Source organism: Sorex araneus, chromosome 3 (assembly GCF_027595985.1).
Source record: "Sorex araneus isolate mSorAra2 chromosome 3, mSorAra2.pri, whole genome shotgun sequence".
In the NCBI taxonomy this organism is placed as follows: domain Eukaryota; kingdom Metazoa; phylum Chordata; class Mammalia; order Eulipotyphla; family Soricidae; genus Sorex; species Sorex araneus.
The window spans coordinates 127499734-127524438 of record NC_073304.1 but is presented as its reverse complement, the minus strand read 5'-3'; the positions used below and the strand labels follow the sequence as shown (position 1 = coordinate 127524438).

Sequence of the window (24705 nt, the reverse complement as noted above, 5' to 3'; positions counted from 1 at the left end):
CTCTAGAAACAGGGAATACCAAACTAGAATAGCAAAATTTCAAGCTGGTGTAGTCTGATAACTTTAGACACTTATGGTTCCACTATAGTTAGTATAATTTTGAAGTAGAATTTCAATGATATCAGGCATCCAGCTGAATTGAAAGCAAAAGAACTGAGTACCAGCTATCAGAATAAGCAGTTAAGCAACAAGTATGTAAAGGCTTACCTTTAACCACTTATTGAAATTTAGCAAGGTGCTAAAGCCAGAGAAAGCACAGGTTACCCTGTTCCAAACCCCCCATGGAACAGCACATGAATTGAAGCAGAACTGGGGAGGTGAGATTTTCTCACTACCAAGGGAGCCCCAAACCCCTACTATGAAGTGGGGAGAGGGTGAATGGGCAATACTAAGAATGAGACATTGTTGGGAAAACTGACTTGAATCAGAGTGAGCAAAGCACTTTCATCTCCCAATTCTGTTCCCCCACCCCCACTCATGAAGACGCTGCACAAGATCTCGAGAAGGAAATGAAGGTGTTATGTAAGAATTAAAAATCTGTGAAATCGCTTCCTGTTGAGAAACCTGAGACATTGACTGCCAGGCAGGTGCATACCTTTCTTTATAGGTCTGATAAGAAAGTGAAGGCTTCTCAGTTGTGTAAGTTGGACCTGAAGAGCCACACACAGGTTTTATGACTTTTTGTACACACATAGTGATGTGTACTGGGCTAACTTCCGGCTCCGTGCTCAAGGATCGTTCCTGGCAATGCTCGGAGAATCATGTGTGGTGCTCTCTATTGCATCATGGTCGGCATCATGCAAAACAAGCATCTCACCTACTTTACATTATATTTCTGGCCCCCATATAGGTGTTTTTGATGAGAAACTGGATTCCCAAATGCAGAAATATAAGAGGAGCTAATCTGTTCTTGTGATCCGCAGAAGACATATATCAGGCAGTGAGATCATTGCAGTCAGCTAAGATTCTGGAACACTAAAAGTTATACACTTGGTCAAAACTGAAATTACCTCGAGAGCACAACAATAGCAGAACAATGCAAGAAATTTTTAACTTTATCTACTTTTGAAAAAAAAAAGATAAACCTCCCTTTGCTTGGATCTTTATATGAACAAAATCTTTCATGAAAAATGAGGGGCCCAAGACTATCTGTGGGTTTGGAATACTGTGGGTTTAATTCATATTATTTAATATTAAAAGTGAGTTCCATCTACCCTCAAGTTAGAGTCCAACAAACAAATGGAAAAAAAGAATCAAAAGGCGCTTTGTAACAAAACTTACAGAAATTAGAGAAATTTAGCACCTTGAATTTCCTTAGAAAATATTAGATAGCCCAGGTAAATCCGGAGCCGCTGAGCGAGAATCGGACCCTCTGCGCCTAAAGACTTTGATTCCAAAGATGTAACACATTCGGGCATCCAGCGCAGCATCCGATAGCGATGCACTGGGACACCGAACTGGGCTACAACTCTGTGCTGCCGGGGGTGGATTTTTTTTTCCTCCCCACCCTGTCTTCCTGCATGGAAAGCGGCCGCCTGGCGGCACCCACGTGGCAGGCGCCATCTTCTGTGACTCCAAACCCACAGGTATTCGGTTTTTACTTTGGGGGCTCCCAGGAACTCAGGGGAAGGGGGCATAACCGGCACGCCCTCGGCCCAGATAAATCCGGAGCCGCTGAGCGCGAATCGGACCCTCTGCGCCTAAAGACTTTGAATTTAGAGACTTCTTACAGCAATGCACTGGAACTGTGAGCTGGGCTATGTAATTTCTGGCAGAATTTTCCCTGGACTTTATACAGAAATCCAAAACCGCGTGACTTAACATTTATAATTGTCAGCAATGTGAAACGGTTCCATTTGAACAGGTCTGACTTGGGGGGGAAACTCCAAATAATAACAGTAAGTTTTTGTTGAAATATTGAAGGTTTTTAATGTAGCAGCCACCTCTGGACTGTGAACTAAGCAAAAGCCCCACGCTGGACGACGTGGCGTGGCGTACACCATACTATGAGGCGCAGGAAAGGGGATGAGGGGGGAAAAGAGAAAAAAAAAGGGAAAAGGAAAAAGAAAAAAAAAAGAGAAAGAGAGAGTTATATACTTGTAGCAGTGGGGCTACATATCTCTTCATTTTCAGCAATGAAAAACTAATTATCAAATGTAGTAGGTCTGTCTCTCTTGGTTGGAAACTCCAACAACTATAGTGAGTTTTGTGTTGAATTATGGAATGTAATCAAGGTAAAGAAAAAATGAAGTGAAATTCATTAGTTATACAGTAGGGGGTGGGGGTGGGAGCGGGGGGTATACTGGGGTTTCTGGTGGTGGAATGTGGGCACTGGTGAAGGGATGGGTGTTTGAATATTGTATAACTGACATATACACCTGAGAACTTTGTAACTTTCCACATGGTGATTTAATAAAAATTAAAAAATATTAAAAAAAAGAAAATATTAGACAATCTACTATGCAAATAAATTTATAATGTAAAGACACAAGTGACAGAAACAATCTACTGTTACGTATATTCACAGAATAGTCATAAAATAATTATGCACATAACAAAGAAATTGTACAAATATTGATAAAATAATTATTATAAGATTTTAGAAAGCAGAGAAGATAAAATTAAAGGAAGAAATAACAATTAAAACAATGGCAACAAACATAGTCTGACCAATGATAAAAAATTGTTAAAATAATATTTGAAAAAATCTAAAGAGAATATATGAAAGTACATTGTTATCAAAAGAATAATAAAATCCATATAAAATACTAAATCTTATTTGAGAATACAAATTCAACATATAAAAATCAACATACAACAATATAAAAATCATTATTTCTATATAGTAGCCCATATCAACAAGAACATTTAATATATTTAAGAATGAGTTCATGTAGTATTATATGAGAAAAAACAGGAGTTTTATAAGAATGAAATAAAATATTCCTATGAATAAAATTATTAAATTTGATGCTTAAATGAAAGAGATACAATGGTTATGAGTAAGATTTTATGTTAATTTCAATACAACAATATATAAGTATATTTAAAATTAAACAGTCAAAATATTAATTGTTAAAATCATGCACATACTGCAATTTTATAAACCTCACACAAAAGTTTAAATTTTTAGATTCTAAAACTAGCATTGAACAAATATAGTTTGTAAAATAACAAAATAGTTACCAAATATGAACACCAGTACTTAAACAGCATGAATTAGAATTAGCAATGGATATATGTGACACTGATATAGATGCACCCCCTCCGCTTCGCTGATGGCATTGTTCTCATAACACCAAACATTAGCCAAGCGGCACAAATGCTGGCCGACTTCAACCACGAGTGAGGAAAGGTCGGATTGCAGCTGAATCTCAACAAGACGATGCTCATGAAAAACAAACTAGCCTCTGAAACTCCATTTGCTCTCAATGGAACGAACATCTCTGAATGCAGCAGATATGTGTACCTGGGTCGAGAAATCAATATGAGGAACGACTTGGTGCCAGAACTGTGCAGGAGAAAGAGAGCAGCGTGGAATGCCTGCAAGAGCGTCGAAGAAGTGGATAAGAGAATGAAGAAACTCCGACTCCGGGCACATCTTTTTGATTCCACCATTCTTCCTGCACTAACATATGCCTCAGAGACCTGGGCCCTATGCAAACAGGATGAGAACGCTATTAGGGTATCCCAAAGAGGAATCAAAAGAGCTACGCTAGGAGTATCACATCTCACTCAAGTGAGAGAAGGAATCCAGAGTTCCGACCTCCATCAATGGTCAAGAATCACGGATGCTGTCTCATTTGCCAAGGCATCAAAAATCAGATGGGCCGGTCATGTAATGCAATTCAGAGATGACCGCTGGACTAGAGCTGTTACGGACTAGATTCCATGGGACATCAGAAGACCGCATGGCTGCCCACCCACTAGGTGGGGAGATTTCTTCGTCAAATCTCTGAATGAACAATTTGAGGCTCTTCCTGTTCCTGGAGTAAGGAAATATCATTGGACTGCACTAGCACTCAACAGGGACAAATGGAAATGTTACTGGTGCCCACTTGAGCAAATTGAAGATCAACAGGATGACAAGTGATACAAGTGAATGGAAACTTTACTAAATTTAAAATGGACATATGTGAATATTTACTCTAGTCCAGAGTGAACTTATACAAATCATCAATAGCAGAATGAACTGCATCTATTAACATTAAACTACTAATCTATATGATATAAAACAAAATCCCAAAGTTTCAGATTGAGTAAGTTCTGAACAGGAAAAGAAACATTGAACTTTTAAAAGATTCTATGAGAGTCCCTGATGGCTACAAACTAGAGTTTTATACACAATACAGCATGCACAAATCATAAAAGAAATTAACAATAAATTGATCATATTAAAATGAATAAAATATGTTGAAGCAAAATAATACCAGGGACAAGTCAAGATCCACAAACTGGGAGAAGACGTTAACCATGAACATAACCACAGATGTCTTATTAGCCAAAATACATAGAACTTTCAACCAAAACTATGAGAAAAATATAATCTGATAGAAAATGAGCAAGACATGGATAAGCAAGTCTAAAGAGAAAACCAAATGCTACAGATAAACATGGAAAATGTTACTAAGTCTCAACAACAAAAATAAATACATATTAGTTCAATAATAATATCTGCATAATAATTGTCATAAAACTAAAATAAATAAAATATTTTAAGTCTAATATCTTCAAAGATACAATGGAATGCAATATGCATTAATTAAGAAGCCTGTGACAATTTCAGGGGAATGAGAAATTTATGACCACAGTGATTTTACGATGGAATTACAATGTACCATAGAATTATAATGGAATTCCAGTGGAATTGCAATGAAAATTCAATTTGTTAACTCTTGTTAATTCTTCAGTCAAGGCAATGTGTTTCTGGTCATTTAAATATTGATAAGGTCATGTAAAGGATTTGATACTGCTCATCTAGAAGCTCAATTCTGTTTAAAGACTGGAGAGAATTCTCAGTGTCCTAGAGAAGAAGTCACAACTTAAAAGGACTTCGTAATTGTTCTATTCACAGGTAATTAGGACTCAGTCTGGAAACACCCAGCTACAGAGAACACTAGGAATTGCAGTTAAGGTTTCAGCTCAGAAAGGAACAGAAATGGGAATTAGTGAGTATCCCTTATTCCCTTGATGCCCAATAAAGCACAGGCATTTCTGAAGATAATATACATTAATATACAGCCAATTTGCAGAAAGTTTATAATAAAGTTGTGATGATATATTTCCTTCTGAACTATAACTCAAATTTAAAATCTAGCTGAGGAAAACTTTCTGTACATGATGATTTTTAAAAATGTTTCTTTTAATAACATTGAAAATTTTGATAGATGAAAGTGACCTAGTTTTGTTTGTTTGAAGAAGGAAGAGTAAATTGGGATTCATGAACACAATGAAATATTAGAGTGTAGTTGAAATAATTTGGGGTAGGTTTGAGCCACATATGGCGATGCTTAGGGCCTACACCTATCACCTATTTCTGTGCTCAGGGATCACTCCTGATGATTCCGGGAACCATATGGGATTCTGGGATTGAGCCTGGGTCAGTCACATGCAAAGCAAATGTCCTCTCCTTTGTATATTTTATCCCTAAAATAAAAAATTAAAACCATGCATATCTGCATAGTTATTTGTGAAAATGTTAATTAAATTAATACAATAAGTGACAAAGAAAAGAAAGTGCAAGTCCATACATCATTAAAATTTTTTAATTTAAATTCAAACATTTAAATTTCACTGAACAAATAATTCTTACTGTTCTTGGATATAAAATATAGTATAAAATATTAAATAGAGCCTACAGGAATAGGACAATGGGCAAGGTCTCCCAGATTCCTGTATGGTCTCCTGAGTCCTGCCAGTATTATCCCTAAATAGAAACAGAAGTTTGCCCTTAGCATCTATGGATATGCTCCCCTGTGTAAAAACACGAAAAGAAAATGAAAGTGCGGGCACCACACCGGGGAGGTTGATGGTGATGATGAGGCAGGCGAAGGAAGGAATGGAGCCAGGCTGGTTGGTCTCAGTTGCAGTTTATTCCATTCCCATCTCCATTCTCCTCTGATTCTCCTCCTGCTTCTTCCTCCCCCATGCTACTTCATACTCCTTCTCCTCTGGATCTGGATCTTGGTCTATCTTCTCCAGATCTCACTCTGGGACTCGCACTGGAACTGGCCAGGGACAGGTCCCGGGACTAGCCCTGGAACTTACAGCACTCGCCCCAACCCACTCTCACAGCCTAGTTAAATCCCCCAGAATGAGGGGTTGGGGCTTACACATAGGTGTGGTCGAAATTTGTAGGGAGCCATCTTACAGAGTTTGGCTCTTATCGTCTAGTCAAGCGGAGGCTGCTTGGGATTCCTGTGATCTTATCATTTCACCATTTGTTTCACTAGCCAAAGGCCATGCCTGATCTACATTCTACTACTGTTCCTATGCGGGTCCAAGCATGCATACCAACCCCCTCCCACCAAGAGGTATAAGTATTGTAACTGCTGTGAATAAACTCTTTTTTTCTCTCTCCTCCTCCTTCTGGCTCTGCGTCTGTTCATTCGGTTACGTCCCCTCCTTAGCCCCACGAAGTGTCCTCCCTGCGGGACAGGACGGGACCCCACAGAAATTGATAGGGTTAAAGTTCTTTCCCTTAGGGGATGCTCCTTCTAGGACAGATACTCTTTCAGCAGGACACCTGCCCAAGAGCGGAATCCCATGGGTGTGTTTCTCCTCTCCTTGTCCAACTAACATATAAGCATTCATATTATTAATCATTTTGTATGGACATAGCAAGAGATGCATTAAGCTTATAGAATTGCTCTCCAGGGGTCATCTCCATCTCAGACTACAGTGCTCAGGCCAGATTAGTCTTTCCTATCCCTAGCAGGGTCCTAGTCTTGTCGTTGATTTTGGATCATGACATGACATGTCCATGACCATGCTCTTAACATATAGTTAAGCATTAGGCGCTTTGGCCAGGCCCATCTTGATGCCAGGGTAGCACATTACTCACTGCTTGCCCTGGGTCCGTCCCGTCCCTCATCGGGACCCTGCTTTTGGGGGTGCTAGAACGTATGGGCAGCTGAGGCTTAAGTCAAGAAAGCAGATGCCCGGGAGTGAATAATATTTGAAGCCAATTAAATCCCATGTTACAAAAGCATATTAACAACTGTCTTTCTTTGTCCATACAAAAAGGACATTGTTTTAAAGTAAACTATCCAAAAGACAGGAGAGAAGAAAGACAGTATTAACTTACAATACAAGTACACTGTCCTAGCAAGGTCTGACCTTACAAATTAACAGAGTTTGATTAGAGGAAGAGCAGATAAACTGGTAGAAGTGGTTACAGATAAACAAAGGAATGGAAGTGACTTGGGAGCATTTTGATGGGTGTGACTGATATACCTAAACTCCTAGTGGCAAGGGGAGCAGGACATACCAATGTAGTCTAGAATAGTTTAGAGATTATTACCAGATAAGCCCAAACTCTGTGGCAAGGGAGAAAGGACAAACCAATGATATCCTACACTCCCCTTGGCCCTCCCCCCAAAAAAAAATCAGAAAAATTTTATGCAACTTTAGAAGTATACATAAGTGACAGATCAATAGTACAGTGGGTAGGGATTGCACACAGCTGACCCACATTCGATCCCCGAAATCCCATATGGTCCCTGGAGCCAGTCAGGAGTGATCTTTGAGCACAGAGCCAGGAATAAGCCCTGAACACCATCAGGTGTGGACCCCAAACCAATCTGTTAGGGGCTGGAGAGATAGCACAGCGAGTAGGGCATTTGCCCTGCACGAGGCCGACTGGGTTTGATTCCCAGCATCCCATATGGTCCTCCGAGTGCAGAGCCAGGAGTAAACCCTGTGCATCACCAGGTGTGATCCAAAAAACAAACAAACAGACCAATCTGTTAGGAATGAACTGACTAGAAAGGCTTAGTAGTTGATTTGATTATTTTTTGGAAGAAAAAAAAAGGAAGCTAAGCAATAGCTCAAAGAGGCAGAATGCATGCTTTGCATATTGGAGCCAGGGCTTTAGCCCTTGAAACTGCATGGTCCCTAGAGAGGAGGAGAGGAGTAACCTACATGTATTATGTCTGGAACTGCAACCAGCAAGCATTATGCTCAACTTTCCTAGGTATTGAAAATATTGTTATATGTTAACTCTTGCTTGTCTGTGTAGAATTGCTCTTTATTTGTTCCCCTGTGTGTATATCTGAAATATATCACTGTCACTGTCGCTGTCATCCCGTGTTTATCGATTTGCTCAAGTGGGCACCAGTAACGTCTCCATTGTGAGACTTGTTACTGTTTTTGGCATATTGAATACGCCATGGGTAGCTTGCCAGGCTCTGCTGTGCAGGCAAGATATTCTCGGTAGCTTGCTGGGCTCTCTGAGATGGACTGAGTAATCAAACCTGGTTGGCTACGTGCAAAGCAAACACCTTACCCGCTATGCTATAGCTCCAGTCCACTGAAATATATAATAATATATTATATTTAAATATATAATATATAATTTTATTACATATAATGATAATAAATATACTATTATATTATCTCTGAAATATGTCACTTGTATCACTTGTCATCCTATTGTTCAGCGATTTGTTTGAGTGGGCGCCAGTAATGTCTCCATTAGTCCCTGTCTCAGTAGTGTAGTCCAATGGCGTCTGCTCTCTCCAGGAACACAAAGACCCTCAAACCGTTTATTTAGGGTCTTGACGAAGAAGTCTGACCATCTCGTAAGTGGACAGCCATGCAGTCTTTTACCGTTCCGTGGAATCCAGTTGGTAACAGATCCAGTGAGTGATCATCTTTAAATTGCATTATGTGTCTGGCCCATCTGATTTTCGACACTTTCACAAACTAGACAGTGTCCCTGATTCTTGATCATTGATGGAGGTCAGAACTACAGATTCCTTCTCTCACTTGAGTGAGACGTGATACTCCAAACATAGCTTTCGATTCCTCTATGGGATATGCTAATAGCGTTCTCATCCTGTTTTCGTAGGGTCTCTGAGGTGTATGTTAGTACAGGAGGAATGATGAAGTCTAAAAGATGTGCCTGAGGCTAGAGATTCTTGGTCCTCTTAACCACTTCTTCAACACTCTTGAAGGCATTCCATGCTTCTCTCTTCCTCCTGCACAGTTCAGGTGCCAAGTCATTTGTCATGGTGAGTTCTTGACCTAGGTACACATAACTGCTGCATTCAGAGATGTTTGTTCCATTGAGGGCAAATGGAACATCAGGAACTAGTCCCTTTCTCATGAACATTGTCTGGGTGAGATTCAGCTGCAGTCTGACCTTTCCACACTCACAGTCAAAGTCGGCCAGCATTCATTCCGCTTGACTTTTTTTGTGTTATTAGAACGATGTCATCAGCAAAGTGGAGGTGGTGTAGTTGCTGACCATCTATCTTCATTCCCGTTCCTTGCCATTCCAGTCATCACATGATGTTCTTGAGGGTGGCATTGAAGAGTTTTGGTGAAATAGTGTCACTCTGCTGGACTCTCGTTGATGAAGTGGTCGATGATCACTTCCTTTTAGAATAGTGAGATCCTGGGGGTGAATCCATAATACAGCTCATGGAGGATCCTGATGTACCGAGTTTGAACGCCCTGTTTGGCTAGGGCTTTGATGACCACTTCAGTTTCAACAGAATCAAAGGTCTTCTTTAAATCAATGAACATTTGACAGAGCAGCATCTTGAACTCTCACAAAACCTCAATGAGCTTGGTCACCATGTGGATATGGTTGATTGTGCTGAATCTTTTTCAGAACCCGGCTTGCTCGCATGGTTGTCCTTCATTTAATGTTCTGCCAATCCTATTCAGGATGACTTGAGTGAATAACTTGTAGACAACAGACCACAGGCAGATCGGGCGATAATTGCCAATGTCATGGATGTCTCCCTTCTTGTACAACAGGACAGTCCTGCTGGTTTTCCATTGGAACAAAAATTGTACTCAGACAGGTAGCGTGTTGAAGAGCCGAGTCAGTGTATTGAGGAGTACTGGCGGCAGGTTCTTCAGGTGTTCAAGTCTGACCTTGTCTGGACTGGGTGCTGTATGCTTCTATACTGGCGAAGTAACCTGTTGGATTTCAGAAGGGAGAACACCGGGAATGACATATCCATCCTGCAGAATTTGGTATGTGGGCAAGGTGGATGTGGCTATCAAAGAGATCTGAGTAGAATTCGTGGATAAGCTTTTCCATTGCCCTTCTGGAAGATGTGATAGATCCATCAGGACATCGGAGAGCAGTCATCTTGGTCTTATTATTGGTGAAGAACAGGCAAGTGTTGTAAATACTTTCCCGGCTTCTGCCACATCGGCCAACACTGCTGATATCTCTTTGAGGCCTTCCTTTATTGCTTCTCTGCACAGCTTTTCAAGCTCTGACATTAGCTTGTGATTGCCTGAGGCTTGCTCACACCAGACCACATTGGCGTATGAGCTTGAGATTTTCCAAAGACAGGTGACTTTTTTTTGTCTTTCTCTCTTTCTGCATTCCTTGCACAATTATGAAGTTGCTGAACCATGCTGAAATATATAATAAAATATTATCTCTGAAATATATAATGGGCTGGAGCGATAACGCAGCAGGTAGGGCATTTGCCTTACATGTGGCTGACCCGGGTTTAATTCCTCTGTCCCTCTTGGAGAGCCCGGCAAGCTACTCAGAGTATCCAGCCTGCACAGCAGAGCGTGGCAAGCTCCCTGTGGCTTATTCAATATGCCAAAATCAGTAACAACAAGTCTCACAATGGAGACGTTACTGGTACCCGCTCGAGCAAATCGATAAACAATGGGACTACAGTGCTACTACTACTACTGAAATATATAATAATAATAAAATTTAAAATATAAAATGAAAAATTTTGTACAGTGGGATAATTGTGGTGAGAAATGTACACTGGTGAAGGAATGGATATTGGAACATTGTGTGACAGAAATGCAATCATGGACAAACTTTGGAACTCTTCATCCCACAGTGATTTTATTAAAAAATTAAAATATGTATATCGAAAAATAAGTTTATCACCGGGTATTTTTACAAATTTTTAAAACTTTTCACATTAACAAACAGATAGTGGTGCCATAATTGTTTGATTTCAGTCTAAAGGAAGGGCTATTAGCAAATAAATTTTTAAGAATATATTATCTGGAAAACCTTAAAATGCCATTAGTTGCAATAGCCTTTAATTGGTAAAGTTCACCTTTTAATTGATAAATGACTCCCCCACACCTCCTAGAATAAAGTTAGAAGTACAAAGAAAAATGCCTAAGTGCCAATATTCAGCAATGAAACATGCTTAACCTTCTTAACAACTCTATCCTACCACTTTTTCTTTATAATATTATCGTTAGTTTTTTACAAATCACTGTTCTCAGGATTCTATGTGATTCTGGTGATATATTCCTAAAATTTTAACATCATCAATTTTTCTATTCTATTTCTTAAAAATTCACTCAGATTTATTTACATTTTCTTAAGGTTGGAAGTTCTAGTTGTTTATTATTATTATTATTATTATTATTATTATTATTATTATTATTACTATTATTATTTGGGGGGTTGGATCGATAGTACAGCAGGCAGAGCATTTACCTTGCACGTGGCTGACCTGGGTTTGATTCCTCTGCCCCTCTCAGAGAGCCAGGCAAGCTACGGAGAGTATCCCACCTGCCATAGCAGAGCCTGACAAGCTACCCGTGGCATATTTGATATGCCAGAAGCAGTGACAGCAAGTCTCATAGTGGAGACGTTACTGGTGCCCGCTCGACCAAATCGATGAGCAACAGAGTGACAGTGATTACTTTGGGTTGAGAGCTACACCCAGCATGTTCAAGAACTATTTCTGCTTCCTTCTTCAGGGATCACCGTGAGCAGTACTCAGAGGGCCATGTGTGGTATTGGGACTAACTAAGATCGGCTACATGCTAAGCAAGTGCCTTTATTTATTTATCATGTAATAATGTGATTTCTACTGAATGAGTCATGACCTTTTAAAGTTTTTAAATAATTAAGATTTCTGGGACTGAAGCCATTAAACAAACAAGAGAAGAAAAAAATGAAATTCTGTAAGAAACCATGTGGGCCCAGACAAATTAATTGAATGCTTCCTGTATGTGAAACATTAACAAATACATGATTATATTTAATTAAATATGGATATACTAACATATGGTCGACAATAATATAAAGATAATAGTGATATTCAATGTAGAATATTTTTAAGGTTTTAAGTGATTTAATATTTATAAAGAGCAAGTACTATATAAAACATCAAGTAAGTATAAATATTAATTAAATCAGTGCTTGATACAGAGCCTGATTTCTCTTGGTCTAGAATCCTGTTCCTGATAAGTTTAAAACTTTCCAATATTGATAATTCAGAGCAAAGATGACTTATGATATAATGTGAAAATAATTTATACCAACTCAATCTCTAGCTGGGCAGAGTTTTGGATCTCCTTATTACCCGAAGACTGAAAAACAGATCTCTTATTGGCAGATGACTTGAACAACTACAGAAGAATACCATAAAAATGAAAAATAGCAGCTTATTCCTAAAAAGAAGATTGTGTAAATAAAAAGATACTTTATTATGTATGTGTTAACTCAAAATCTTTTCTCTACATGCTGTAGTCTGTATTCAATGTTGTGTTTCTTATGTATATCTGAATATTATAGATAATACATTATCATCTATAATATATGAATATGTCTTTGGGTATCACTTGTAGTCCCGTTGATCTTCGATTTGCTTGAGCGGGCACCAGGAACATCTCCATTTGTCCCTGTCATGAGCTAGTGTAGCCCAATGATACCTGCTCACTCCAGGAACAGAAAGAGCTTCAAATTGTTCATTAGAGATTTGATGAAGAAATCTGACCATCTAGTTGGAGGGCAGCCATGAGATCTTCTGACGTCCCGTGGAATCTAGTCTGTAACAGCTCGAGTCCAAGGGTCGTCTCTGAATCGCATTACATGACCAGCCCATCTGATTTTTGATGCCTTGGCAAACGAGACAGCATCCCTGATTTTTGACCGTCGACGGAGGTCAGAACTCCAGATTCCTTCTCTCACTTGAGTGAGACATGATATTCCCAGCATAGCTCTTTCGATTCCTCTTTGGGATATCCTAATAACATTCTCATCCTGCTTGCGTAGGGCCCAGGTCTCTGAGGCATATGTTAGTGCAGGAGGAATGGTGGAATAAAAAAGATGTGCCCAGAGTCAGAGGTTCTTCATTCTCTTAACCACCTCTTCGACGCTCTTGAATGCATTCCATGCTGCTCTCTTTCTCCTGCTCAGTTCTGGCACCAAGTCATTCCTCATGTTGATTTCTTGACCCAGGTACACATAGCTGCTGCATTCAGAGATATTCATTCCATTGAGAGCAAATGGAGCTTCAGGGACCAGTTCATTTCTCATAAACATGGTCTTGTTGAGATTCAGCTGCAATCCAACCTTTCCACACTCGCGGTTGAAGTCAGCCAGCATTTGTGCCGCTTGGCTAATGTTTGGCATTATGAGAACAATGTCATCAGCGAAGTGGAGGTGGTGAAATTGCCGACCGTCTATCTTCACTCCCATTCCTTCCCATTCCAGTCATCACATGATTTTCTCAAGGGCGGCACTGAAGAGTTTCGGTGAAATGGTATCACCTTGCCGCATCCCTCTCTTTACATTAATGATTACTTCCTTGTAGAATGGTGAGATCCTGATGCTGAATCCACAATACAGCTCTCGGAGGATTTTGATATACTGAGTTTGAACACCCTGTTTGGTCAGAGCTTCGATGACCGCCTCAGTCTCAACAGAATCAAAGGCCTTCTTTAAGTTGATGAACGTTAGACAGAGCAGCATCTTGAACTCTCGCGAAACTTCAATGAATTTGGTCGCTGTGTGAATATGGTCTATGGTGCTGAATCCTCTTCGGAACCTGGCTTGCTCGCATGGTTGTCCTTCGTCTAGTGTTCTGCCTATTCTATTCAGGATGACAGGAGTGAACAACTTGTAGACGATAGACAACAGGCAGATTGTTGCCGATGTCGTGGATGTCTCCCTTCTTGTACAACAGAACGGTCCTACTGGTTTTCCACTGGGATGGAACCTTGCATTCAGACAGGTAGAGTGTGAAGAGTCGGGCCAGTGTACTGATGAGTACTGGCGGCAGATTCTTCAGGTGTTCGGGTCTGACCTTGTTTGGACCAGGTGCTGTTCGCGTCTCTACCAGCGAAATGGCGTGTCGGATTTCAGAAGGGAGAACATTGGGAACGCATATCCATCCTGCAGAATTTGGTATAAATTCCATAAAACACTTAATACCTATTATTCCCATACCATATTTGATAGGGTTAAAATTTAGTAACACCTCTAAGGGCGATTGGAGGCTGCCTTAAAAGCCTACGTCCCTTTGAGAGAGCCCTGCAAGCTACCGAGAGTATTGAGCCTGCACGGCAGAGCCTAGCAAGCTACCCGTCGCATACTCGATATGCCAACAACAGTAACAATAATTGGCCTCATTCACCTGTCATCGAAAGAGCCCCCAATACGGCAGTGTTAAGAAAGATGAGCAAAGAGAGGCTGAAAAAACCTTGGGGACGAACTAGACTGCAAAACGGAGAAAGACTAAGATGATTGTACTTTCAACGCACGATCACTGGCATCAGAAGCATCCATCGAGGACCTGATGGTGCAAGCACAGAAGATCAAGTGCGGCATCATTGATCTGACCGAAATGAGGAGACATCAATCACATCACACCATTTTCGACACTGGAGAAGAATTTTTCCTTGGAACATGCGACTACAGAGGCTTTGGTGGCGTTGGTGTCCTTGTCAACATGAACTTGGCCATGAGCATTGATTCATTCGAAGGCCTAACAACCCGAATTGGACAATTACGCTTGAATAGATGTGGCTTACTGCCTGCAGTTTCTATCTTCATCGCCTACGCATCAACTTCCAATTACGATGAAGAAGAAATTAAGAAGTTCTACATAGAACTGGAGAAGTTCTATAAAGAAGAACACACCTTCTACAAGATCATTGTTGGTGATTTTAATGCCAAGATAGGTCCGAGAAGATCGCCCGAATAACTCCACTTTGGGACACATGGCCTAGAATGGAACGATCAGGGTGAGAGACTATCTGAGTTCATCATGTTGACCAAGACCATCCATGGTAACTCACTGTTCCAGAAGGCCAAATCTAAACACTGGACATGGGAGTCTCCCGGTGGACAGTTCCACAATGAAATTGACCACATCATATTCAATCGAAGGTTTTGCCTGACCGATGTTGCTGTTGTCCCAAAATTCCAAACAGGATCGGACCACCGTCTCCTTCATGCAAAATTCTACTTCACAGAGCAGGGAGAAAAGTCTGCAAAATTTAAGTCTAAGAAGACAACTCCCAGAATGACCACCAACTGGGAGCTCTTTGGCACTATTGCAGCAATGTGGGAAGATGCTGTCCTTGACAACATCGACGAGGAATATGATCGACTGGTTCAGCACCTCCATGACTGCGAAGAATGCCGAGAGTGAGAAAGCCAGAAACAGACGCCTGTCTTCAGAAACTCTTGAGCTCATTCGTCAATGTGGTTTGGCTCGAGCCTCAGGCAACCACAAGCTAACGTCCAAGCTCACAAAGCTGTGCAGAGATGCGATAAAGGAAGACCTCAAAGAGAGAAGAGCAGCAGTGTTCGCCAGTGCAGCAGAAGCCGGGAAAAGTATTCGCAACACTCTCCTGTCCTTTGCCAACTACAGGACCAAGATGACTGCCCTCCGACGTCCCGATGGATCTATCACATCCTCCAGAAAGGCAGTAGAGAAAATTATTCACGACTTCTACTCGGATCTCTTTGACAGCCATGTCCACCTGCCCACATGTCTTTGGGTATATAATTAAATTATATATAATAAAATCACCTGAATTTGATACATTTAAATACATTTTTAGTTTTTATGTTTGAGAAATCTTGATTTTGGAATGGTTGCATACTTACAAAAATATTCAAAAATAGAACTTTTGTTTACTCTGCACCACTTCCCCTATGGTTTATTATTACTATTATACTGTCACCTTCTACTGACTTATGTGTGCAAGTTTTGCATGGATATAAATTTTCAAATCAGTAGGGTGAATATCTAACTGTACAATTGCTGGATTGTGTGTTAGACTCTCTGAAGGGGGCTCTTCCCTTTTACTCTCTCTGGCAGTGAATAAAGACTTTTGTTTCTTCATTTCCATGCCAATGTTTGGTGCTGTTAAAATATTCCTTTTTGGGTCCAGAGTAATAGTACAGTGGTAGAGAATTTGTCTTGCATAGGGCAACCCAGGTTTGACCCCTGACAACCCATGTGGTTCCTCAGTAAGCCCTGAGCATTGCTGGGTGTGGCCTCAAAATATATATATAAAAAAAAACTTGTTAATTTTAACCTTTTAAAGATGTATGTCATGGAATTTCATTATTGTTTTCATTTTAATTTCACTAATGACATGTGATGTTAAGCATATTTTAGTGTATTACTAATTGCTATTGTATTTTTGAGGTCTTTCATCCACTTCTTAGTTATTTTTTTATTGCTGAGATTTGTATGTTCCCTGTTTAATCTGGAAGAAATATTATCATATAAAATCTTTGCAAATGTTTTCTCACAAACTTGGCTTGTCTTTTCAATCTTATGTCTTTAATAGAATTTTAATTTTAATAGTATCTAGTTTAAACTTTTATTCCTTTCAAGGGTCTTTTTTTATATGTGGCAATTTATTATTAAACCAAGGGCCATAGACTTTTTCATTTTATATTCTTTAGACTTTTGATTCATTGTTTACTTTTTTTGCCAAGTGTGAGTCTGAGTTTATGATTTTTACTTTATTTTGTGTCTGTTAGAATGTTTTAAAACTTTTGAAAATGTTACTATTATTCACGAATTGACTTACAGCCTTTGTTAAAAGTTGTTTGTATTTGTGAGTGTCTGATTTTTCTCTCTCTTCTGTTGCATTAATCAGTAATTTTGTTTTGTGTTGGTACTGTACTACCTTGATTAGAATATATTTATGTTGGCTTGATATCAGGTAATGTTACTCTTCCAGCCTTGAATTTCATATTATGTTGGTTAGTTGAGAATTTTCACTTTCAATATGAATTTTATAGTTCACAAGTTCTGACATAAAGAGTTCTTGTATTTTTATTGGTTTTACATTAAACATGTATATTAAGCCAGAAAGAATTGATATCTTAATAATGCAAGGGTGTCTAGATAATCACAACATTGATTTTGATACTCTGTAATTTAATTTGTCAGTGTGCTATAATCTATGTAAAATATACATCTTGTATATAATTTTGTTAACCATTTTCATACTACTTTAAAAATATTTTAAAATATAATTTGTATTCCATACAATTCACTAATTTGAAGTTCAACTTCAATACATTTAGTGTACTTACAGATTCTGAAGCCTTAACAACAATCAATATTAAAAGATTTTAAAGATCTCAAAAAAATTCTACATTTACATTGACAGTCATTATTTACTTCTTACACTATTTTAGACAAATGCTACTTGTGTTTCTACATACCAACCTATTTTGTTTAGGTGATGAAAGCAGATCCATTAGATACTGTTTATTCTGTTGTTTTGCTTTATATAACCCATATGGATATTTGTCCTACTCTCTCTGATGTATTACATTTAGCATGAATCTATCTCCATTCACTTTGTATCAAAAAAGATAAATTTAATTTTTGTGATAGATAAGTCATAATAATCTATTGTGTACTGTAACTTCTTTATCCACTTGTCTATCATTGAAGAGTTAGATTGGTTCCAGGTCTTGCCTATTATAAATAGTGCTGCGGTGATCATAGGAATGTACATATCCTTCCACATGAAATATTTTGTGTTCTTGGTATCAATATCAAGAAATGAAATTTCTAGTCATGAGACAGTTCTATTTTTAAGGGTTTTTTGGTGAATTTTTCATACTGTTTTCCATACAGGTAGAACCAGATGACAATCTACCAATCATAACTTCTCTAGTACTAGTTGAAGACCTTCTTATTGATTTTATATCTGGATGAACTGTGCAATGATAAGAATGGGGACATAAAGCTTCCAACTATTGTGGTAACTACTATTGTAACAGTAGTTATAACTATGTGTTGTAACCCCTATGTGTTGTCATTAATGTGTCTTTTCAGAATTATTAGTAGATGCTTCATGAGCCCTGCTGTACTTCATTTGGTTTAAACAATTAATAAGAATTAAGTCCCTCAATTGATTCTTCAATCAGTATTTATGTCCATAGTTACCTCCTACTACTTTTTTTAGTTTGGATGCTATTTTATCTAATGCAATACAGTCATTATTAATTTTTTGATATACAATTTGCCAGTACTTTTTTTTACCAAATCAGCAGGAGATTCGCAGTTACAAAGTTGTTCCTGATATGGTTTCAGTCATATAAAGTTCCAACACCCGTCCCTTCACCAGTGTAATATTTCCTTCCACCAATGTCCCCAGTTTCCAAGTGCCTGTCATAGACACAGGCTGGGGTTAGGGTGGGGTGGGAGAAAAATTGCTGATACTATTGTCTTCAGCATGGAGCTGTGCGTATTGTGACTGCTTCCTTTAATGTCTCTTACCAGAAATATGTGGTTTGCTTAAAAATAGAACAAATTATCCTGCATATATCTACTAAGCCCCTTTCTTCCATTTCTTCCCTCAAATAAAGCACAGTAGAAATTACATCTGCACCTATATGCCCATTGCAGCACTGTTTACAATACCCAAAACCTGGAAACAACCCAAGTGCCCTAGAACAGATGACTGGTTAAAGAAACTTTGGTACATCTATACAATGGAATACTATGCAGCAGTAAGGAGAGATGAAGTCATGAAATTTGCCTGTAAGTGGATAGACATGGAGAATATCAATGTTAGGGCAGGACTTCCCTGGGCAGGGCCAAAGACAATGAAAACCATCTATTTTCCACTCAGGCCTATGCTATCTGCTTTCTCCAAGAGGAATGTGCAGGATCCTGAGCTATGACCATATAAGGGTATAATCTAAACAGATAGTCTCCCGGTCCCAGCTCAGCCCTCGGACCTGTGCAGGCACTTATGCAATTGTGACCTGTAAATCTATAGGCTGGACAAGCAGATGGGCCTAATGGGATTGGAGGGAGAGTCATGTCGAATTATGAACTAATTGGCTAGGGAATGCATGGGCTTTTGCACTTTTGCCTTAATGGCCCACATGGACCTAAGTAACCCTGCACCCTGGGTCAGGGCCTTGCCTCACACATGGAACCTGTGTGTTGCTGTGTGTGTGTGCACGACCCTGGCTAGCCAGCTTAATAAACTATCTGCTTGCTAATTGCATTCCTGTGTGGTCCCTATCTTCAGTCGGATATCCAGAATTGTGCCCTAACATTATACTAAGTGAAATGAGTCAGAAAGAGAGGGACAGACATAGAAGGACTGCACTCATTTTTGGAGTATAAAATAACATAACATGACACTGACACCCAAGGACAGTAGATACAAAGGCCAGGAAGATTGCGTCATAGCTGGAAGCCTGCTTCATGAGTGGGCGGGGAGAGTACAGCTGGTGAAGAGGAGGGCAAGTTAAGAGTCAAGAACTGAAGGGCAGGTTAAGGGTTAACCGCTGAAGTTGCCCTTTGTAACTACTTGACTGCTTTGAAAGATGTCTTCAGGACCTTCCCCTGGGCAGGACTCTGTCACCAAATGGGCCAACAAACTGCCCCTAGGAACTGTAAACAAACATCTGCTCATACGGTCAACAAATGTTGAAATTAGCATATTAAGTGAAATAGGTGTGGTTTTCCCTTTTGTATGGTTTTCCTATTGATCCAATACCTGTGATTTTCTTTGATATGTATGATTCTCCTTTGATTCAATACATGTAATTTTCCCCCAATATGTGTGATCCCCTTTGATATATAGATGTGATTCCCTTTGATATGTGAGATTTTCATTTGTCAACAAATGTTTAGATATGCAAATTAAGTGACCTATGTGATTCCCTTTTGATATGTGAGATTTTCATTTCTCCCCCAAAAGGGTATAAAAACAGCTAGCTTTTTGAGTTCGGGGCCTTCAGTTATGCCACGCTATTGAGGCACAATTGAAGGTCCCAATATAGCTATATTGGCTTAAATAAACCCCATGCATTTGCAGAAAGAGTTGTCTTGGTTTTGTTCTTTTGTCTCTCCGAGCCTCCCCTGGGCAGAGATCTGCCGCCCCTAACACTGGAATAGAGAAAGTATCACTAAGCAAATGATGGTTGGAGGAATCGGTCAGGATGGGAGATGTGTGCCAAAAGTAGATAAAGGAGCAAGTATGATAACCTCTCAGTATCTGCATCTCAAACCATAAAGCCCAAAGAGAGTATGGGGAATATTGTCTACCTTCAGGCAGGGGGAGGGTAGGAAAGTGGGGGTATACTGGGGAATATTGGCGGTGGGGAATGTGCACTGATGGAGGAATGGGTGTTTTATCATTGTGTGTTGGGGATGGACTGAGCTATCAGGGCGAGCCCATGTACACTATACTATATATAGGAACATTTCCCCCCTTCAAGTTGCCTTCAGAAAATAATTTCAGTATATTGAAAGGGGCAGTGTTCCTTTTCTCACAGAAACTTGGCTGGTGTTTGACATGCAAATCTCAGGTGCTAGCCAGGCTTGAACTTTGACATTGTAGATTCCAGGCTCTGGCCCAGCCTAATCTTTGGGATGTAGATTTCAGGTGCTGCTGAGTTTGTAATTGAAATGTAGATTTCATGTGGCAGCCCAGCCTTGTCTTTGGGATGTAAATCCAAGTGCTTTTAGTTTTGGTTTTGTATCTTCTTTCCAAGGCCCAAATTACTGGCCTGCAGATGCAAGGAAACAATGCATGTTCTACTGCTTCAATGTTCTTTCTATAACTTCTTTTGATGCCTTTGGTGATGTCACTGTATTGCACCCTTTAGAGGTACTATGATCAATAAAAGGAGATCACGGGGCTCTCTACATTTGTCTAAGAGTCAGAGAGAACCTAGACCCTCCATGACATACATTTCTTTCGTGTTCCTTGTCTCAGTGCCTCCGACCACATGAATGTTCAAGCAAAAATTGTGTGATTGTAAGTCAAACATGAAAGCTTGTAACTATATCTCATGGTGATTCAATACAAAAAAAATTAGGACAAACTATTGCACACATAATTTGGAGGAATTTTTACATAACTATATTGCATGAAAAAAAGTCACTCACAATGTTTCCATAGCTTATCATATTTATAAAATGATGTAATTATAGGAATAAAAAAGGAAGATTGTTTCCAGGTGGTAGGACTTTAGAGAGAATGGATATGTAAAAGTAGTGCTGCAAGTTGTAACATGAGATAAAACAGTTCAGCATCTATCTTGTAATGGTAGTTTCACAAAGCTACATATTCAATAAAAATGCATAAAACAGTACATACTTAATGTATGAGTAACATCAAACTTGAAAAATATGTGTGATTGCACTAATGTTAATTACATTCTAATAATGTTGGGAAAAATCCTAGATGAAGGGTAGTGCAGGACTCACAGGAACTTTCTATGCTTGTGTATTAGCTTCCTGTTGCCCTACAGTTATATTCAAGAAAATAGATTAAAACAATACATTTTTGTAACAAAAATATTATAAAAAGGCACTATAAAGAATTTCTTAATACTTTTCTAATATTAAAGATGAAACTTTTGTTAAGCTGTAGCTAAATTTAAAATATACCTATAAAATTTGTCATTTTTATGTTAATTCAAACGACATGAATATTATTAGGAAATGGTCACTGCTACTAAGTGATCTTGTAGAACAGATAAAAAATAATTTTAACATTTTTATTTAAAAAAATTTTTAAGTTTATACTTTTGGAAGTGTCTCTGAAGCAATGTTTACAAGGCTCTAAGGCCACTACAAGGAGTAACTAACCTGACTTTGTGGACCTCAGTGCTTTAGTTCTGTGTTTGAGGGTCCCTATGTTTCTGGGAAGAAGTCCAAGGAAAATTATTTTCTCAAATTTAGAGTCAACAATGTGGCATTTTGGGGGGGGTCAGTCTCTGCCTTATCTCTTCTTTAACAAAGTCAAAGAATATAGGAGGTATATTTATTGAATTCTGAAAGTTAGTATCCAGAAAAATAAGAAGGAGGAGGAGAAGGAGGAGGAGGAAGAGGAGGAGGAGAAAGAAGTGGAAAAGAAAGAGAAGGAAGACAAGGAAGAGAAGGAGAAAAGGAGGAGGAAGAAGAGGAGGAGCAAGAGATATGAGAGGAGGAGGAGGAAGAAGGGGATGAGAGGGAGGAAGAGGAAAAGGAGGAGGAGAAGAGAAGGAGGAAAATAAACATTTGTTTTAGCTTTAAAGACAAATTTTGCACCTTTACTCATCAAGGCTGACCAGGGCTGCACAGTTTTGGCCTTCCAGCATTCAGCACCATGGCCAGAGCACTATATGCTAAAAAAAATTAAGTTTGGGGGAAATTATAAGCAGGGGGTTCACAGGCAAGGGTCTACTAATACTAGCATTCTGAAGTGCAAAATGTGACCCCCCCAGGTAATTTAAATGTAACTCACTGTGTTACATTTGCACTTATAAACCTAAACGTTATGTGCTCTAGAAAATGCCCTTCACTTTCTTTTGGCAAATAGAATTGGTCTAGTGTAGAAAATGTTGAGGGGCTAGTATAGTTCTCCAGTACCTTCGAAGGGTTCTTCTCATTATTAAGAAGACTATTTGTACCATGTATTTCACAATGTAGAATTATCTAGTAATTAGAGTTTTTTTTTTTTAATTGAATCAGGTGAGAACAGTTACAAAGCTTTCCAGTTTAAGTCTCGGTTATACAATGATCAAACACCCACCCTTCGCCAATGCACATTTTCCACCACCAAGAACCCCAGAATAACCCCCATTCCACTCCTCCCCTGTCTGTTTGGCAGAGATTTCTACTTTACTCTCTCTCCAATTTGATCACATTCAATATTTCAACAAAAGAACCACCATTATTATTTGGAGTTTTCCCCAATAATCAGACCTGCCCTAAAAGGCATAATTAGATAATTTGTTTTCTATTACTGATTCTGAAGAGCATATGATAATTTTGGATTTCTGATATTTTAGTAATAAGTCTGTAGGGATTTCTGCCAAAAGCTGCTGGGTTCCGAGATTGGTTTGTGTGTCCCTGGGATCATGGTCATTCGGGAGCTGGAGGAGCAGTTCATGGGTGGCAACGAGACTCAGGGTCTCGTCAGGGCAGGGAGAAGGGCCGGTTCCACCCCCCATCCCATGAGACCTCACATGTCTCATCATTGCAGTCTCATACCTGGCTCTCCAATAGGCTCTGAAAGATGGCAGCCACCATGCCACCACTGGGGGTGGGAGGAAGACAGAAGGGACAAACACCCTTCCCCACCTGGGATGGCACAGTGCTGTAGTTTAATGCACAGTCCAGATGCATTCTTCCAAAAACTGCTGGGTTCTGAGACAGGTTTGTGTACCTCTGGGATCATGACTGTTCAGGAGCCAGAGGAGCAGTTTGTCTAGTTAGAGAAATTTATCGTGTCTATTTTGTATAAGTCAAAGTGATAGATACCTATTTATATAAACAAGCACTGATTCGGTTCAAGCATGAAGCATGTTCCTTCTCATATTGAGCTGTTTATTTATTACTGTACAAAATTGTATCTTTTCTAAACATTGCATATAATATTAAACCTTAGTAGTTAAAAAGTATGAGATGAACTAAATTTTAATGGTATAAATATTGATTCATTTCCAACCCCTCTTACAGAATTAGATTTGTTTTCCTTTAGGTAAATGATTCCACTTTAACTTTATTTATTTTACATGGGACACATTATGCTGCTCATCTCTGAGTTGGGCATGTGTCCCAGGTCTGGCAATATGAGTCACAGTGGTAGACAAAAACATATGGTTGAAGATGGCCAGTGCTAATAACGATTATAGATTATTCAATTATTAGTCCAATTTTTCCTACTGAATAAGAGAAATCTCACTAACAAATGAATCAATGTAAAATAGAGAGATTAGATTTTTCTAAAAGAAGTTGTTATTAGCTGATTTATTACTTCCAATTTGCTATTAGCTATTGTAGTTATTTAGGCCTTACATTTCCTGTTGGGATTGAGTTTAAAGGAGGTTTACTGCCTTTGTGATGAAAACATTCTCAGCTAAAATAAATTATCCCTTGCTTTTACAATTAAGAATAAGAAGAGCAGGAAAATGATAAAATTTACCTTAATTCCTGTCACTAATATTTATAGTAGCAAAACTGGGATAATACTTGGTATAATATAGTGTGCTGTCTAATAATGTTCATAGTAATTTTTCTTAGCTAGATAAAATGATTAAGATAGGCAATAATTTGCTGAACACATTACTGCATTTCTAGCTATGGTCATGAAACACTTGCCCAATTTCATCAAATTCTGTCATCAATTTAGTATAATTATTATAATTGGTACAGCAGTTTATTTGGATTCACAGTGTGATGACAACAGTTTCCAAATAGCCTTGTTATTGTGCAGTCTTATGCCATTTGTTATTATTATGGT

The 24705-nt window shown here is 39.0% G+C and overlaps 1 pseudogene; it reads right to left on the bottom strand.

The window, feature by feature from the left end:
* The window catches only part of LOC129403490 (uncharacterized), a 145029-nt pseudogene extending 131093 nt beyond the window's left edge, over positions 1-13936 (bottom strand).
* Between the last annotated feature and the right edge of the window lie 10769 nt (positions 13937-24705).